This window comes from Rhinolophus sinicus, linkage group LG10 (genome assembly GCF_036562045.2).
Source record: "Rhinolophus sinicus isolate RSC01 linkage group LG10, ASM3656204v1, whole genome shotgun sequence".
Taxonomy (NCBI): Eukaryota; Metazoa; Chordata; class Mammalia; order Chiroptera; family Rhinolophidae; genus Rhinolophus; species Rhinolophus sinicus.
Window position 1 is genome coordinate 106,074,669 of NC_133759.1, and position 12,528 is coordinate 106,087,196.

General features: G+C 48.7%; 1 long non-coding RNA gene across 2 annotated transcripts in view; it reads left to right on the forward strand.

Moving 5' to 3' along the window:
- Nucleotides 1-437: 437 nt before the first annotated feature.
- LOC141567312 (uncharacterized) overlaps nucleotides 438-12,528 on the forward strand; it is a 66,051-nt gene continuing 53,960 nt past the window's right edge. For both annotated transcript variants that reach the window (XR_012489888.1, XR_012489887.1), the window contains exon 1: nucleotides 438-598. This is a non-coding gene — a long non-coding RNA (uncharacterized LOC141567312). The remainder of the gene's footprint in view (nucleotides 599-12,528) is intronic.

Here is a 12,528-nt window from a genome sequence, read left to right on the forward strand (position 1 = left end):
TGTGGGGCTAATTGCGTGGTGTTCTGCTGTGGTCTGAAACCAACCTCCAAGTATGTTGGTTCTGGGGCCTTTTAGGAAGGGCTCCAGTGCAGGCCCAGGTCAGCCACTGCCTGTGACTGGCCAGGGTCTACCTGGTAGGAGCTACAAAGTGATCCACAGTTGGTCGTTGCCTGTGCTGGACCTGGAGGCACGTGGGAGAGGCCATGTTGTGAACCGAGGTTGGCTGCCACCAGTACAGGTCTGGGGTAGCTCCGCAAGAAGCCAGGACACTCCAGGGCCTGCTGCCACCTGCAGGCTCCCATGAGGTGCAGCTGCTGATAAAGCCTGGTGTGGTATGGCGTTGGGTGAGGCAGGATCTCAGTGAGTCAGCAGAACAGAGCTGCAGAGCTCACCAGACCAATCAGATTCAGATTAGGCCGTGAGGGGGCGGGCTTAGCCCAGGAAAGATGATATCCACCTGCTGGCTGCATGGGAGAAGGATCCCACACAGGGAAAACGGTGACTACCTTCCAACCCTCTCCTGCAGCCACACGCCTCAGTCTGTCCCTCGTATGTCTACGATGCCTCTCGAGTCACTGTCCCTCTGCTGAAGCCTAAGGTGAGTGCCTGCGAGCGAGTGAGTCTGTGCACAGGCTGTTTAAGAGGACGTCTGGGTTTCCCACAGCCTCTGTCCCACCTGGATGGTCCGAAACCCCACTGTTTGTCACAGCCAGATGTGTGGTGCTCTTCTTCCCGGCACCAGTACTCCGGGCTGGGGAAGCCGGTGTGGGGCTGGGGTCCCCAGCGAACCTCTACAGCCAAGATATCCTTCCTGGTTCTTAACCGCCACATGGAGTTTTGGGGCCCATTCCTCGCCTCTGCCCTTCCTACCAGTCTCGACATGGCTTCTTCCTTATGATTTTTAGTTATAGGACTTCTGTTCAGCTAGGCTTCAGATGGTTCTCCAGGTTGATTGTTCTGTAATTTAGTTGTAATTTCGATATGTTCATGGGATGCAGTAAGCACAGCGTTTATCTACTCTGCCATCTTGCATCCTCCCCTCTGATACACAATGTCTGATTTAAGAATGAATTGCTCAGGAGACTCAGTTAGTGTGTGCGTTCATTCTTATTCAAATAACAACCATTGCCTCTTCTATTGTCTCTGCCTTGAGCCTGCCATTGCCCGGGCAGCCCACAACAGACATTTATGGAGACTCAAGGCTGCACCCCGGGGGTGAGTGGTTCTTATGCATCCTGGTTCTCAGAGACCCCAGCTGCAGTGATGGGGAAACAGATCTAGTGGGATGAGGAGATGGGAGTTTAAATCTCAGGTCTGGTACTTACCGTTGGTGTGATGAGGCCCAAGTTACATCACCTCTGTGAACTTGGTTTTCTCACCTGTAATGTGTGGGAGCAGTCATGCCGCCCTCAGGCTCTGTAGGCATCACATAAGATAAAGCATGCAGAAGGTCATGGCTCTTGCTTTCACAGCTTTCAACAAAAAAAGCAAATGAAACAAGACGGAACCGTGTCTCATATGCTAAGCTGGAGCCAGAGGTCACATATTTAAAAGGATTTCAGTAATTAACAGAATCTTGATGTTCAGTTTCTTGGGGAAAGATGACTTTTCTTTTTTCCCCCAGACTATCATACCTAGGAACTAGGTCTGGCTGTGAGACGTGAGTGGTTGTTAACTCAGTTTGGAGGGGGCTCATTTGCCTGCCATGTCCCCCCACATATCTACTGCCTCCTACTGCCAACTCAGGGTAACAGCTATACTTACAGCACCCACCTAAGACCAGGGTGTAACTTTGAGAATGGAAGCTACATGCAAGTTCTTAATGACGTCACACTAGCTTTGCAATACCAACCCCCATATTTCTTCTATGTGTGAAAGAACTGTATTTCTATTCTTTTCATTCTTTTATCTGTTTTTTTTTTTTTTTTTGAGGAGGCCAGAGATGCTGCTAAATGTATTTCTATATTTTTAAAGCCCTCCTCTTTTTGGTTTTCTGATACAAAGAGCTGAACATAATACTGATACCTCGAACACGTGGTTTCTGCCCCCAACACCCATTCACTCTCCTTGTAACCACCCACAGTTTCCCTCCATGGGGCCACCTCCTCCTCAACTTTCAGCTTGTGTGTTTCTGGAGGAATTGACTGACCCAGGACTGAGTAAAGTGCCATAACCCTTTGTGACAGCGATTGATTGATTCAGACGTGAGCGTGTGTCTGTTTTTTACTAAAAACGGACTCCAGGATTTGCTTACATATTTCTGTTGGCTTTGAATGTAGACACATGAGCCCTGGGAACTCATATTAGTCACTTATGACCACAGGGGAGGAGCTTGCAGAGAAGGAAGCCCCATAGAAGCAAATGGGGCTAATACATGGTCAGAGAAGCCCATCCTGGTCAGACGATATTCGCCCTGGATCAAGCTTTGCCTGAAGCCTCCGGACTGTTCAGTTATGTGAGCTGATAAGTTCCTATTATTTACTCAAGTGCATCCAGAAAGGATTTATTTTTCTATCACCTGTATCAAAGAGGCTCCAATTGATGATACGTTGGTTTGGAAACAAAATAGTGTTCTAGTAGGCTAATTATAGAAATTCCAAAGGAAGAAATACTGTGGTTTACTTGGAATAACACTGGGAAAAAGAAACCAGTCTGGCTTCCTTCGGGGTTCCTGAGTCATGGGACAGAGCTGCACACGGCTGAGCCACAGCTGTGGCATGGGGCCCAGGTCCTTCCATGATGCGTTGGGACCCAGGCACGAGGGGATGTGTCTCCCTCCATTTCACCTGTGTAGTGTGCATGAACATCAGCATGCCAGGCAGCATGGGACTTTTAAGATGGTGAGGAGACTGCTCTGCCCGCAGACAGTGGTGAGACTCTGGGTGGGAACACGTAGGGGAGGAGTATTGCCAAACCACACAAAGACGCAGCGCTCTGTGTCTCTTGCTCAGGTAACATCACAGTTTTTCCCAATGCTTGGCTCACATAATACCTTGCTGATTAACGGGGTGATTTTTGATGGTACACACATATAAAAAACATTTTAATAGTTTTTGACCGTGAATTAAAAAATCTTGTGTTTTTCTGCTTAAAGTAAGACTATCGCTTTTTCTCCTAAAATGTACTGATTAAGAGAAAATATTAAGTAATGGATAGCCAAAGAGGTACAGCATTTGGGTGAGAGTGGATAGGTATGTGCCAGAGACACGTTTTAACCTTCATGGCAGCCTTGCTCTTCTGTGGAGAATATCACTCCCATTTTGCAGAGGAGAACAGTGAAGCCCAAAGAGGTGATGGCAGGGCTTGTGCTGGACTTTCCTGAGCCACCAGTCCCAGGACGCAGGACTTCTGCTGCCCCTGGGAGAAAGCCTGTCCGCGTAGACCCCTCCCCTGGGAACCAGAAGTGTGGGGTGAGTGCCATGAGAGCTCAGAGCCTGGGCTGAAGGCACTCTGCCTGCTGCAGAGCTGGGCCTGCAAGAGGCGATAACTGTTGATTGAAAAGCCTGACCTTCCTGGAGAACTGCACAATCCTTTGTTTGAACAATTTCCAGGGAGGCCTAATTAATCCCATTGTTGATGCTTTTTTAAGACTCAGAATTGATGCTGCAAGCAAATTTCTCTTTGATTTAAGGCTTTGGAAAGAAGACAGAAGTTTTTATCAAATGTGCCTGGATTATGCTCTGGGCTCCACACACAGCAAATGAAGGCGCATTTAGCTGTGACAAGGTGGCCAGCCCCCATAAAAACACCCCTTCTTGTTGTGGCCGCTTTCCAAAGACCTTTCCCTGTCTGGATTTTCTTTGGTGAATTTTCACTCTGTGGAGTCCCTTTGCAAATATAGACTAAGAATCAGGCAATCACACACACTTTTGTGCTCATGGCAGCAAAATAATTATAATAACCACAATATAAAAATAGCTCCCGTTTATTCTCACTAAATGCAAACATGTAAATATTTGAAAATAGTTGAAATACAAGAAACATTTTCTGAATGTTGCATGTGGGCTGGGCGTACCAAAATGGATTAGACCTAGTACCTAAGGAAGAATCCACCACTAAAGAAGGTGGATATATATGACTCTGACAGAGTCAAGGAAGGCTTCCCCAAAGTGGGGCCATTTGAATCGGGTATTGAGGTATGACTAGGAGTGTGTTACAGGAAGAGTGAGGAAAGTGGGGGGAAGCTTATGCAAAGGATCGCAGAGTAGAAGTGTAAGGTCACATGGTTATTAAAGGACAGGACAGGGATTTAAGTTCAGGTTTGTTTGACTCCAAAGCCCCGCTTTCAAGCAGAGTGCTATTCTATCGCGGAGGTAAAACTGACACTACTTGAGGAGGAGCAGCTGAGAAGGACCGAGGTTCCGCTCTGGGCAATTGGATGGGTGGGTATGGCAGAGACTGCATGTGCTTACCCTAATAGCCATTCGCTTTGTTTTCTTCAGTAATGAAACCTCCAGTGTTTCACTGGGTATCTGGAATAGTGGCTGTATTTCCTGGCCGCAAGGCAGACGTGGCTAAGTTCTGGGTGTTGTATGTCACTCCCTCTCAGTTGAGGGAGTCGACATAGAACTCGTATTTTTCTGGTGCACAGCAAGCCCAGAATAAGCCGTCCAGGGCTGTTGTGCCCTTTTTCCAGGTGCTCTGGCTATGAACCTTGGAGTCTCCCTTGCTTCCTCTCTTTCTCACATCCCACACGCAATCCAGTATCCAGGCCCTTCCATCCATCTCCACTGCTGTCACCTTGCCCTTCACCACCAGCCCCCTTACCACAGGAGAATCCTAGAGGGGGCTTCTGCTACCACCTGTGACCCCGCCTAGTCTGCTCTCAGCTCAGCAGCCAAAGTGATTCTTTCTAAGCATGGTCCGATCACACTCTTCCTCTACTCTGAGCGCTGCGTGGCTCCCCGTCCTGTTCAGGGTAAAAGCCAACGTCCTGACAAGGGTCTGCAGGGCCGTCCATGATCCTGCCTCGGTCCCTGTACCTCTGAACTGCGTTTTTCCTTTTCCACCTCACTCCACTCCGGCCACACTGGTCTGCTTGTTGTTGCTCCCGAGCTTGGCACGTTTTCCCCTGTGGCGTTTGCACTGGCCATTCCCCCCTCCAGGCATGCCTTTCCCCCAGATATTCAGTGGCTACTCCCTCATCTCCATCAGGTCTTTGCACAAATATCCCTCACACTCAGTATAAAACGACAACCCACTGCCCCGACCCCCAACTCCCAACCCCTCTTAGTCTGTTCGCAGTTTTTCCTATAGCATTTTTAACATACCATATAATTTGCTTCTTTACTAGGTTTATTATTTATTATTCAGAGTCTGTCTCCCCCCACCTCAGTGTGAGCTCCAGGAAGGAGGAATCTTTGTTTTGTTTCTAATGTATTTCAAGCACCTAAAATAGTGCCCAACATAGAATAGGTGCTGAAAAAATATTTGTTAATGAGTCTTGTGGAAGACAATTATTTTTCAAAGTTTTTCAGAATTGTGGTCCATTTCAAATACACACAAATAGTGGAGACAATAGCGCATCAAACTCCGATATAGCCGTCACCCAACCGACAACTTCCAACTGTGAACAACCTTTTGTCATCTACACCCCCACCCATCTGCACCCCAGATGGCTTTGAAGTGAATCCCAAACATCCTATCACTTCATCTGCAAATATTTCAGAATGTATCTCCAAAAGCAAAACTCCCATTTTTGCCTTATTTTAACAGCTTTACTGAACTATCGTTGCTGTATAAAACATGTATATTTAAGGTGTGGCATTTGATATGCATACAGTGTGAATAATCACCACAATCCAGCTGATGAACTTATCGACCGCCTCCACATTATCCTGTGTGTGTGTTGAGAAGATTTAGTTTAAGATTTACTCTCTTAGCCACTTTCAAGTATACAAGGCAGTATCATTAGCTATGTGTCACCATGCTGCGCGTCAGATCTCCAGAATGGATTCATTTTGCGTAACCGAAACCCTTTGATCAAGAACTCCCCATTTCCCCCTCTCTCCAGCCTCTGGCAACCACCATCCTACTTTCTGTTTCTATGTGTGTGTGGGGGGGAGGGAACCCTTTTAAAATAGAATCACAATACCATCATCACAGCTCAAAATAATCAATAGCAATTTCTTAAATTGTTAAACATCTAGTCGGTTTTTATACTCCCAACTGTCGTAGACATTTTTTTTAAAGTTTGTTTTAAGTGGGACCCAAGCAAAATTCACCCTGTAATCAGTTCATGTGTTGCCTGAGACTTTTTTAAATCTAGAAATTCTTTTCCCATCATCTTGCAATTCATTGCTGCAGAAAGAACTGAGTCATTTGTCCTCGGTTTCCCACAGGCTTGACTTTGCTAATTGCATTTCCTTAGGGGCATGTAACAAGTTCCTTTGTCTTCTGTATTTCCTGTAAGTTGGCAGTTGGCTCTGGAAGCTTCGCAGACCTGGGTGTGTTGCTTTGGCAGCCCCACTGCATGTGTGGTGCAGTCACAGGGACAGGCTGCGATCCGATTGTCTCATTTCCCAAGGTTAGTGGCCTTTCATCATTAATGCCCAAGTTCATTATTGCATTAGGGGTTGCAAGATGGTGGTCATCCAGTTCCACCTCCCTTCCTCGCCAAGAGAGAAGGAGGACCTTCCCCTCCGCGGCTGAGATGCAGTGTGTGTAGCAGCTTCTCAGGACTTTTACTCTTGTCCAGACCAAAGCTGCTCACGCTAGATGGTGATGCCAGTACACACCCCACGAGAGGAGCCAGGTGGCGGTGGGCGAGGGAAAGGTGAGCGCTGCAGGGTTGTGTTTCAGAGGTTGCGGTGGCTTTGTTTCCTAACAGAGGGACAGCTCAGTATGGAGCTCGCGGAGGCCAGGGCTGGAGGCCGTGTGGCTACGTCCAGAGTCTCTGGTGGGTGACTCAGCATCTAACTGGCCGTGGCCTTGGTCCCCCCCGCATGCCCGCCGTGCCCCTGGTCGGGGGTGCAGCCCGATGCTAGCAAGCCAGACTCACGGAGGCTGCAGAGGTCCCGTGACACCATCTAGAAGGGGAGTGTTGGAGCCCAGTGAGGGGGAGAATGGGCAGTTGAACTGGGTCACTCTCCCAACACTGATGCAACCTTCTGAGACACAGTGGTCCCACACGGCCTTTCTGGAATGTTCCAAGTGACTGAGCAACGGCTTGTTCTCTCGTGAAGCTGTGGCCTGCTGGAGAATGAACCAACTTAACCAGCGTGCATTGACTTTCCCTTTTTCCCTGCCTCCCTTTCGTTTTCCCTCATTGTACTTTGTTGACATTGGAGTACCCCATCCCCCATAAAGTCTCAGCACCCAGCTTTCTCTCAGGCTCTGCTTTCTCAGGGACCTAGATGACTATTGCCAATGGAGACTTGCTTTTCTAACTGCGTGCCCTCAGGCTGGTTCGAGGCTCCTCTAAAGTGCTGATGGTTTTCATACTTTTGTGCAATTAGAATATGGTAAAATACACATGTGCTGAAGAGGTGAGGTTCCATCCTGCCTCCTCTGTCACTTACTCGCAGCATGACCTTGGGCAAGTAGCCTCTGTGCATCTGTAGGGTGATGAGGGAACTGTTGGTCCAGCTTTCGGGTGAGACAGATGTGGGTTCGAATCCTGGCCTTTTCACCTTCTTGCTGTGTGCCTTTGAGCATCTTACTTAATTTCTCTGAGCCTCAGTTTCCTTTTTTATTAAAAAGTGGGTAATATACCGACCTGTGCAGTTGCTGAGAGGGTCACCTGAGATGATACATGCAAAAGCCCGAAGAAACAATAGATGTTCAGTCAATATGGAGAAATAAAGGGGTTCGGTGGCACCAGGCTTTGAACTCTTCATCAAGGAGCCCTCCTGGTTTTGTACCCATTTCTTTTGAAAGATTCCACCTGCAGAAGAAAACCACTGGACACGAGTGATCATTACCTCACTAAACCAAGGTGCGTCTGGAGCTCCTCATTAGCATCAGGTCGTCAAGGTGACATCCCAGAGAACACAGGCCATGGCCAGCCTCAGCAAGCATCGCCCTCCCTCTTGCCTCCTCTCACGTGTATTACTGAGCACCCACTGCGTGCTGGCACTGTGCTGAGTGCTCAGGGCACAGCCACGAACAAACATAGACGTGGTCCCTGTTCTCATGGAGCTTTACTGTCCAGAACAGAGTTAGAGATTCAGCAAATAGTCCGCAAACCAGATTGTCACAATGCTGCTCAGGAGGGGCATAGGAGTCAAGAGGGACTAGAAGACAGAGACCTGGGTAAGTGCCAGGGGGAGCAGGGCTTGGGCTGGGCTCTGAGGGATGAGTAGGAGCTGACTAGTCAGAGAAGGGAAGGAAAAGCATTCAGACAGAGGGAACAGCATGGGCCAAGGCCCTTTGGTGGGGAGAGCCTGACACATACAAGGAGCTGGCAGAAGCCAAGTGGCTGGAGCTCAGGAGAGAAGGAGCCACGTGGTGAGAGGTGAGGCTGGAGCCAGGCCTTGTAAGACCTTGGGCCCTGGTAGAGGTTGTGTTCTTCATTATTAGATGTGACAACATTGATGTAATTTAAGTGGAGGAGTGACACGGTCACATTTACTTTAGTTGAAATGTGAGGAGGGGTTTAGAGCTGACAGAAAAGCATGGAAGCAGAGACCAGGTAGGAAACTCTCCACTTGCTTCTTAAGGTGACTCTTGGAGGAGGGTGACATCAGAGGAGACGGAGAGAACAAATGGCTGATGAAGGTGTTAAGTAAGAAGGGAGAACCAACAGGTCCTGGTGAGGGTCCAGATACACAAGGAAAGGCAGAGAGCATTGTCAAGGGTGATTTGCAGGGTTTTGTTTCGTAAAGGAAACTGCCAGTGCTGAGATGGGAACCCCAAAACCAGAACCCCCTGTGGGGGTAGCAGCTGACAGGGAGGACATTCCACCCTTGGCTGGAACACGCTGAGCTCGAGGTGCCTTGAGATTTTCAAGAGAAGGTGAGGTTTGGACAAGTGTCAATTCTGATCTGGATTCTGGAAAAGGGGTCTGTGCTGGAGGCACAAAGGCTGTGAGTCATGGCTGTGAAGGCGGGAGCGGGAGCTGGGGGCGGACGGATCCCTCCCTGACATTTCAGAAGCCTTCAGTAAACAGGCAGGCTCGGGAAGCTCTGCAAGATAGTGAGAAATAGCTCGGTTCCACCGCCGCCTTTACTCCCATCACTTCAAGAACGTCAAAGAGTTTGGAAGGCCAGGGCCAAATCCAATCACCTGTTTGTGTTTACACCTTATTTTAGTTGTGGGATCGTTTCATTCCTATGAATAAGAAAACAAAGTCCAATAAATAACAAAGTCCAAAAGGAAAAAATGGAAGAGGTCTGATGAAAGCAGGGCTGTGAGGTGCAGGGTCCCCACCTCTCAGACCTCCCCCATCCGTTGGTACCTCCATGACCCCCAGGGTTCCCAGGGAATCAGCTGAAACCTGCTGGCCTCCAAATTTCCTGTGTGCTTCCACCTCCAAAGGTTTCTGAGTCTCTGGTGGTCTGACATGAGTGTGATGAGCTCCAGCCACATGCCCACGATGGCGCATCAGCCACCGTGGATTTCATCAGAACTCTGGGTCATCTGAGCACACCTCAGTTACCCCTGCACGTCAGACACATCAAAGACAGAACTCCAAACAGGCAGCTTTCACACTGAGAGGATACAATTTAGAAACCCAGCTTTGGTTGGTGGAGAGGGTGCCTAACAAGGCAGGCCTGTGGGGTTTCCCGAGTGGCGCGCTCATTACAGAAATGCAGTTTAACTATCAGCAGAAGTAAGGGCGTGTGTTGGGTTCTGCTCAGTGGCATTCATTCTGCAGTGACAAAGGGGAGGATGCCAGCAGAAGCTTGTGGGTCTGGGAAGAGGAGGGGAAGGGTGGCATTGGGGAGTTTGCTGGTGCTAAATTGCTCCATCTGTTACATTAATAATAGCCAGTGAGTCCATGGGGCTGGGAAAACGGGTAATTGAAGCATACGGTACCTATTAGGACCTATCGGCACATATGCGACTGCTCATTTCGTCTGTACAAATGACTGCTTGCTTATGCAAATTTCTGATTGCCCACGATGGGAAAGTCTGCTCGGAAGGCATTTCCTTGGGAAAGGCTTTATTCCAACCCTCAAAACCCTGAAAGGTCTAGGAGTGACACTGCCACGGGTGCAGAAAAGAAAGAGCCGCGAGCAAAGGAGAAAGCGCAGGGTTCTAATGGGAGGGTGTGACTACTGGAGGTGGTGCTTTCCCCAACGGGGCTGGGGCACCTGGCTTGCATTGCCACAGAGTCAGGCAGAGGAGCGTTAAGTGGCAGTGCTCAAAGCAAAGCTCACCGATGGCCTGGGGTCCAAATTGTGGGAGAGATCAGGCCCGAGAGCCCAGTGTAATTTATGATACAGTAACACATCTTAGGAATGGTAATATAACTCGTCATGTAACCCAGATATAACTTTGGGCTCCCTGTTACTCAGGCCCCAGGATTGAAGTATCATGAGAACCAAACGTGTCTTCTTGATTTGGGGGCAATTCATGAGAAATTCCTTGTTGTGGTTCTTTCTGTCTTCATACGCTTGCTTTCTTGTGTGCCGGTGCTTTACCCTACAATCCCCTGGAGGCCAAAATCAACTCTGTCACTGGTTTCTACAAGCGGTCCGTTTTTATTAGCATGTTGTGACGTTTGTACGTTGGACTGGAGTTGGAAGGTGTGAGAAGGTGAGGGGGAGAGTCTAGTGGGACGTGACACATGTAGTTCCTTGTTCTCTGCCATCTCCTGGCTCCCTTGCCTCTCTTTTCCTCTTATTCCACCCTTTCATGTCCTCCCAAGCAACAGATAATATGATCTCCTCTGTTTTGCTGAAGCTCAACTGCTTCACATTCTTTGCCAGGACCTCAAACATTTGCAAATGATTGTTTTAAGACAGCTGCCCCTTAGGAGGAGTTTTGGTGAATTCAATTTTTCTCCAACTTGTTACACAAATACAGACCCTGATCCCAAATCTAATAGAACCTTCTATGTATAATATTGACAGTTCGCCTTTTTCTGTTGTTGGAAGGAAAAGTCGGTTTGGTTAAGGATTACTAAGTCCTCGGACAGGCGGTGACTCGGGGTACTTTTGGCTCCACTTCAAATTGTCTTAAACAATAAGGAAATTTATTATTATCTCACTTGGTAAGAATGCTGGAAGTGAGGCAGCTCTCTGGGCTGCCTAGTTATCATAGGAGATAAGCAGCTCGGTTATCCTGTTCAAGACCCGTATTTTTCCATCCTCCACTCAGCCATCTGAGTTCAGTCAGTGAACTTTGTTCTTCCATCGGCTTCCCGGACGCTCACTACACGGTGTAGCACTTGCAGACGTGGGAAGACCCCTCGTGCAGAGAAGAAAAGGGACCCTGTCTTCTGTGTGTCTCTGTTTGCAAAATTCCACCAAAGACACTCCTTCCTGTCCCAGCGACAACCCTTCACTGTGGTAAATGGATGATTAGCCTAGCGGATTAGTGTCTCACAGTTCTGGAGTCTAAAAATCCAAAATCAAGGCGTCGGCAGGGTTGGTTCCCTCTAAGGTCTGTGGGAAGAATGTGCTCCACGCTTCTGGGGGCCTTAGGCGTTCCGTGGATGTAGATGGCAATCTCCCTGTGTGTGCTGTCGTCAACCTTCTATGTGTGGCTGCCATGGTGCCCAAATTTCTCCTTTTTATAAGGTCACCAGTCATACTGGATTAGGACCCACCCTAATGACCTCATCCTAACTCAATCATCTGCAAAGACCCTATTTCCAAATAAGGTCACATTCACAGATACAGGGGTTAGGACTTCACCATTTAGGGGAGGGGGTGTGACTCAGTTCAACCCATAATAGGAGGTACTTGCCTTATCCTTTTGCTGTGTCCGGTCACCTATTGAAACACCCTCAGAGAAGCTGTGTGCATGAAGATGCTGGCTGCAACAGATTTTGTAACAGTGGGGTCTGGGAGAGCGGCTATAAGGGAACAATTTAGTGAAATGTTCTATCTCCTCGATGTAGCCATAGAAAGCGTGTTACGAAGAGCTTACAGTTACATAAACAATGCTCACGGCCCCTATGCGTTCTCAGAGGAAGTTGCCCTCCCCTCACCCCATCTCCTAGTCTCAAAGATGGGTCTGGATCCAAGGCCGGGTGTTTCCACCTCAGGAAGAGGAGAATGCCCACGGATCTGCCATTGGTTAGGTTGAGTGCTAAGAGTATTCTGTCTTGAGCCTCAGTCCCTTGTTTTCCTGAGCCCGGAAAGGTCAAGTGCAGCCTGAAGTGTACTCCCTCCTGGGAGGAGACCTCCATCCTTGCATTTCTTGCACAGCTTGCAAAGTACTTTCACATCTGTTAACTGAATTCGTGCAACAACCCCGGGGGTGGGGGGCATCCATTTACAGGTGATTGCACGGAGGCACCGGACGTTGAGCAGACTGTGCAGAGCCATGCAGCCCCTCAGGCCAGGACTGAAATCTCGTTTGTTCCTCATCCAGGGCACTTTCTGGAGTCCAGGCTGCTTCTCTCCTAGGGACAGT